This window comes from Limulus polyphemus, unplaced genomic scaffold (assembly GCF_000517525.1).
Source record: "Limulus polyphemus unplaced genomic scaffold, Limulus_polyphemus-2.1.2 Scaffold3603, whole genome shotgun sequence".
In the NCBI taxonomy this organism is placed as follows: Eukaryota; Metazoa; Arthropoda; class Merostomata; order Xiphosura; family Limulidae; genus Limulus; species Limulus polyphemus.
Window position 1 is genome coordinate 1 of NW_013669213.1, and position 6,805 is coordinate 6,805.

The window sequence follows — 6,805 nt, forward strand, 5'->3', positions numbered from 1 at the left end:
CCTATATCTAGTAATCTCCCGACAATTCCCGAAGGTTCGAGAGAAGGAGTGGCGTGATACTAGTCACGTGACCCCGCTGACGCAACAATACTTACCTCAATGACGCATGGAGGAGGTAGTGTGATGGTTTTGGGAGGTGTTTTTCTGAGGTGACAGAAGATATTTTCAAAATAGATGGAATAATGGACCAGCACAAGTACCATCAGACACTGATCTGTCATGGTATACCCACTGGTTTGCTTATTATTATTAGTAAATGATTCTACTACCAAGAAGATAATGACCCCAAACACTCATCCAATCTATGCAGAAATTACTTATCTACGAAAGAAGCTGCTGGAGTCATTCAAATGATGTCTCCCATAGAGCCCCGATCTCAACCCAGTTGAGCAGATCTGTGCTGTGGTAGATCAAAAACTTGACAAATCAAAAGTTACTTCCAATGAAACTTTATGGGAGTGTATTAGAGACATTTGGAGTAAAATCCCAAAGGACGCTTTGATTAGATATTTCGCAACAATATCTGCAGTTATTAAAGCAAATAGGGGACACACAGAATATTGACTGTTTGCTGAATCTAAGCACTTCCACCGAGTTTCTGTTGTACTAAATATGAATAAAAATTTTATGTTTCACCTGTGATTTACATTCCATTGTTCTTTGAAAGTAGCCTGAAATCTAATTTTTGACTTCGTTCTAACACTTTTGCACAGTACTGTATATTAAAAAATATGACCAGAAACAGCAGATAAAAAACGTTTAGGAAATGATCGATGTAGAAAATATGGACGCTACACCCGAGAGTGCGTAGAATCAGCCACTGATAATAAACCAAGGAGAAGACATTCTACTGAGAATGACAATATTCCACCTGCCCTAGTTAAGGAGTACCTAATATAGAGAAACTAGCCTACGAGTCAACAAATGTATTGCACCATGTTGATTGATACCAGGTTTATGGTTACCATTATTTGACAGAATATGGTAATGAAAACTGATTCCAGAGGTGAAGCAAATAGATGGATTAATGTAAAAAAGCAAAGCAGTCATAAAGTTTCAACAAAAGAAAAGTTGCTCTTACATAATGTTTCTCTGCACAACATGATGTGTGGATAAATGACATTGAGGAAATGTGCATATTGGGGATTGACTTCATGTGGAAACACGTGCTAGGTTATATTTATTTCAGTTTCACGGACTATGACACAAGATTAGTGTGTATTAATCGGCAATTACAGCACCATTGGTTGAGCCTACAGTGATAAAATGGATGGAAACACAAAATAATTAAGACAATAATATAATATGCTGTAAATAACTGACAGTCTTTAAGGAGTCAGATGATGAAATGCAAGTACAAGTAATTTCACTGTTCTGATGATAGTTCAGATGCCTAAATTGGACTCCTAATTCTTATGATTGGAATTAACTGCTTAACTAGCACCGAGTATGATCACTTGATTGATAAATAAATAAGTGAAATATAGGTGTGTCTCAAATTTTTGGGGGATTAATGAGTGATGATGGGTACTATCATGTGTTTGATGTATTGGGATAATTACTTGATATTTTAACGTGTTACAGCAGTATTTCTGTGGAGCAAACTGTATAGTACTTGCAAGATAAACACAACTATGTCTGCTGAGTCGTCAGATAAAACCCTAGAACACTGATGGTCGGTTCCGATTTTTGATGACCAGAACTCTAACCCACCAATAGGCTGAAAAAATATTCAAGATTCAGATTTGTGGTGAATGCTTATACAAACTTGGGTAGTATGACATCACATTATTTTTCAGTGCATATCATACCATATGGACCTTGTAGTTCAAACTAGTCTTCATAAATGCATAAGGTGCAATACACGAGAAGTTGACAGTTATAAAAATCCGAGTTATTTTCGTGTTTTTCTGATGTAATGGGGTTTTCCAACCTTATGATCTTAGCACTAGCATGGATAGCATAGCAACTCTGGCTGACTTTTATACTGAAATGACAAATGTAATTTTACTGTTGTCGCTACTGCTTCTACATTGTACTGTTTATGCATATTTTGTAGTTGACAAAACAAAATGTTATGTGAATTATAGTCAGAATGGTTAGGTTGTTTTGAATTTTGCGCAAAGCTACACAAGAACTATCTGCACTAGCCGTCCCTAATTTAACAGTGAAAAACTAGATGGAAGGCAGATAGTCATCACCACCCACTGCCAACTCTTTTATCAACGAATAGTGGGATTGATCGTCACATTATAACGCCTCCACGGCTAAAAGGGTGAGCATGTTTGATGGGACGGGGAATTAAACCCGTGACCCTCAGATTGCGAGTTAAGTGCCCTAACCACCTGGCCATGGCAGTCTGCCAGAATGGTCAATTCTACTAATTGCCATGATACTAAATTTGTGTGTGTTGACCCAACAGGTGGCACGTAAGAGCAACCGACATTGGAATTAGCTGCCATGACTATTTGGATTGCCACTGAATAAATAACCTTAGTACTTCAAGTGTATATTGCTTAATATGTGTGCCTGTTAGTACACCTCTTATGTTATTGTACATTTAATTATGCACGAGCTAAAACTCTATAAAAGCTCAATGTTTAAGGCAAATTAAAAATTTGACTAGGTTATTGACATATTTGATGACAGCCACAGTAATTAGACCACACCAAGAGGTTGAGCTTACAGTCACAAATAATATAAACAACATAAAGTGCGCCATATAACTGCACTGTTATTAAGAATATGCTCAGCCTCATCCTAAACTGGAAAATTTATATACATGTGGTTTTTCATCATAAAAGGGGATGAAAGGTTGTGAGGACAAACTACGCCACAATAGGTGAGAAACGTGGTGAACCCATCGCTCTCAATGGTGTTAGCAAAGGAATAGCTTGCAGTCATCCTAACCGAAAAATTTGTAGATCTTGAGGCTTTCATTGTATGAAGTGAAATCATGAGTACCATTTGTTTCTGAAAGTAAGCTAGCATAGTGTGCCTTCTTGTTTCACTGATATTACCGAGTGTTTACCTTATTATTTTTTGGATAATGTAGTTGTTATACATTATTTTATTTATCCATATTTAACATTTTATGTGAGACGTGTGTTCAAATGCTTGATGAATTTCTAGACACTGAATTTTGTAAGCTACACAGTAAGTTATCTGCACTGTGCCAACCAAGTATACCAAACCCAAATTTTTAGTGTTATAAACTCTAAAGCCTTACTACTGAGCCATCATGAACATGATAACGTAAGATACTTTTACTAAATTTATGAATAAAAACAAGTTTTTTTTTATTAAGTCAACTGATTAGTGCACATGTGTATAATAAACTCAAACAAAAGCATGCAGGTATATCAAAAGTTGGTCTTCAGCATAGTCTTTGAAACTACTCCTGAACCAGAAACATTAATCATTCTAACAACAATACCACACTACTATTCTTTAATGAGAATAATGAAACATAATAAACACTAACATGTATTTAATATAGTTGTGATCAAGATGATATGCATGAATGATCCCTTTCCTCCAAACACACACAAATGGTAGTACTAATGGGACCACACAGTAAGTTCATAATGGCTGGGGAGGACCATGTGCAACTTCATTGGCTAGCAAGAAGTTTATTTATCCTATGGTAAAAATTCCAAAAGTCAGACTATTTAATTTCAGAAATAATCTCACTTTAATAACTGGACTTTTTTTGGTCTTAAAAAATTATCAGAACAAAATAACTTTTCACACTGTGCACTCAACAATATAGGCATGTTTAACAATAGCAACTTCATGCTTTACCAAATTAATATAAAATAAAATTCAGCAAAACACACACGATTATCTCACATACATTCAAATACCTATGTTTATATATATATATATATTTAAAACTTCAAAGTCCACTCCAATGAAAATCCAACCTTACACTATTTTTTCACTTCCAAGTTTTTGTTAAAAAAAAATCAAATGTTGATCACTTTCACAACTTACAGTTGCTCATATGACTTAAATAAGCTCTATCAAATAAAAAAAATAATAACTCTAGAATTTTAGCATCAGAAATTTCAGAGAAGTGAATTTTAAGATACAAAACTATATTAACCAAAAATGCTCAGGGTCAGTGCATTGGATCAAGTCTGTAGTGGGGAAGAAAATTCCCCAAATACATAATACCACATTCAATGGCATCTGTAAAAGGTCATGGCATGTGCACTTTGCCCCCTACCCCTGCACATAGAGTTAAATTCAATTCTGTTTTATTGAACAGTTTTGCTTTAATTATAGAAACATTTAGTTTTAATTTAACACACGTACATGCATGTGCACAATTATTATTAGAAACATTACATCTCGTGGTCTGCTAGCTAAAACATTCTACACCTGATAGTAGTATTTAGTTGTATTACTTTTATATTATTTACTCTGTGTGTGTGTGAATGGGTAATTATTAACTACAACACCATAAAAATGCTTTCCTATTACACATTTTTCTTACAATCAGATTCTGGAAATACAAATAACCGTTATGAAGTAAAATGTAATTGAGGAGTCCTTGATTTACTTTATAATATATACATATCCAAATCCATACAAAATACTCAGGCACTATTAATATGTCCTCTATTTACTGAATATAAGTATACCAGATTCCAAGTAGTTATCATATCTCCTTTCCAAGTTGTTTTTCACAAATTGTTCAAATATAACAAAGATTATACCAAAACAAGCTGTAACTATACCACCATGTTAAACCTTAAATGTTATAAGGTGCAAGTTCATATATCAAAGAGTGTAAACTCACTTTCAAAGTTTTTAATAACTTTAATCAGTTGTTTAGGATGTATCTATACATCAAAGCCACTCTATAGTACACCTGGATGAGCTAATAAATTCAGGCATTGTAGTACATTGCTACTTTTTACACAGTTTTATATCAGAAGTTCAAGGTAATTGAGTACATAATAAGTACTTTAGTAAAAATTGATATTTTGGTGTTTGGAGTGTAAAATATTAAATCTGCACTTATAAAATCTGTATCACAAAAACATGCTACATATTTCTTTTTGATAAAAATTACTACTTTGTATGTTGCACAAGTAAAATGTTTATATATATATATAAAGATAGATAGATAGACAGATATAAACCTCCAGTTTTCTGAAATAAAGGGATACTGTAATAAATTTTGGAAGGTATATTTATTACTGTTTTATAGAAACATTTATAAAACAATCAACTGACAGAGAACTTTATAATGATAAACAAATTATTTGTTCATTTGTAGTTAAGCACAAAGCTACACAATGGGCTACCTGTGCTCTGTTCACCATGGGTATCGAAACCAAGTTTCTAGCGTTGTAAGTCCGCAGACATACCACTATGCCACTGGGGGGCTAAACAAATTATTCTATGAAATAGTAAGACTTAGGCCCGTGGACAAAAGCATGTGAAATATAAAATATTAATATCAACAAACAGTTAGTGTTTCACTGTTTAGTGCAATTTTGGATATTGTAAGTTGTATCACTATGTAACATTTTCTGTTCAGATCAGTTACATAAAATATAATAGACTGAAACTTAAACAAAACTCTCTGGATATCAATCCTAAATTAAAACCTCAACTTTTTGAATTCAAAGAACAGTTAATAACTATTTTATATATTTAACTAAAATAAAAAACCCACACAAATAAAAAAAACAACAGATATACAACATTTAAATTTTTTACAGTACTCATAGTTTTATGTCATTTATTTAAAATTGATTTACATACACACAATGTATTCAGCTCCACGTTTGACTAAACTTAGTGGATTTTAACCTGGAAAGAGTTTTTGGTATGTTTCTATTTGTTAGCAAAATATGTGTTAACATTTAATTAGTATGATATGTTTATCAATGGTTGTTTAATTCAAGCATATGTGAGTGGAGCATTTACATCATCGTTTAGCACTGTATGGAATTTCAACCTAGAAACACTAAGTTCAATGTATTAAGCTACTGTTTGTGGTCAAACACAGAATGAATTTTCCACTTTCATTTGAACATAGTAGAATTAATCACATGGCACCTCAACAACATGCCACATTTGTTTTAGCTGTAATATGTATTCTGATGTGTTAATACTTTATTTGGCACTTAAAACTTTGATTTATCAAATATATATATATTTTATTTGTAAACTGGAGATATTTTAACCTTTTCATATGTAATGATAATTTTAAAAAAATAGCATTCAGAATTACACTAAAGCCAGAAAGTAGTTACTATTAGTGCAACATCAAGACCTTTAAATTAAATATAATGTTCTTTCATATCTGCAGTACAAATGGTAGAAGCTAAAGTAAATAAGGCACTTGTCAGTTATCAGTTATTCCATATAACCTTTCAATTATATTAATATTTCAGTGAAAAGCTCCTAATGCATGTTAGAAACCTCAAAAAATATTTAAAATTTTCCAGTTTCTATACAATGTGGGGCAGTATTTAAATTTATTATCCATTAATATTTTCAATGGAACAGACTAGACTAACAAATGTTATAGTAGTTTTTTCATACTCATACTGCATGTAACTTTTAATGTTTTCCTCCAGTGTAAGGCAGGACATTTGAAACCATGTCTAAAAATATTTTGGTATGAAGAAAGAGAGAAAAAAGGGCATATACAAATATTTTGGGCTTAAACAAATCATCAACTATTTAAATTTACCTAAATATTTTTATATACACACACACAAAAAAAAGCCAAAATATACTAATACAACAAAAAATGACCTAATTTCTTGACAACTGAGGA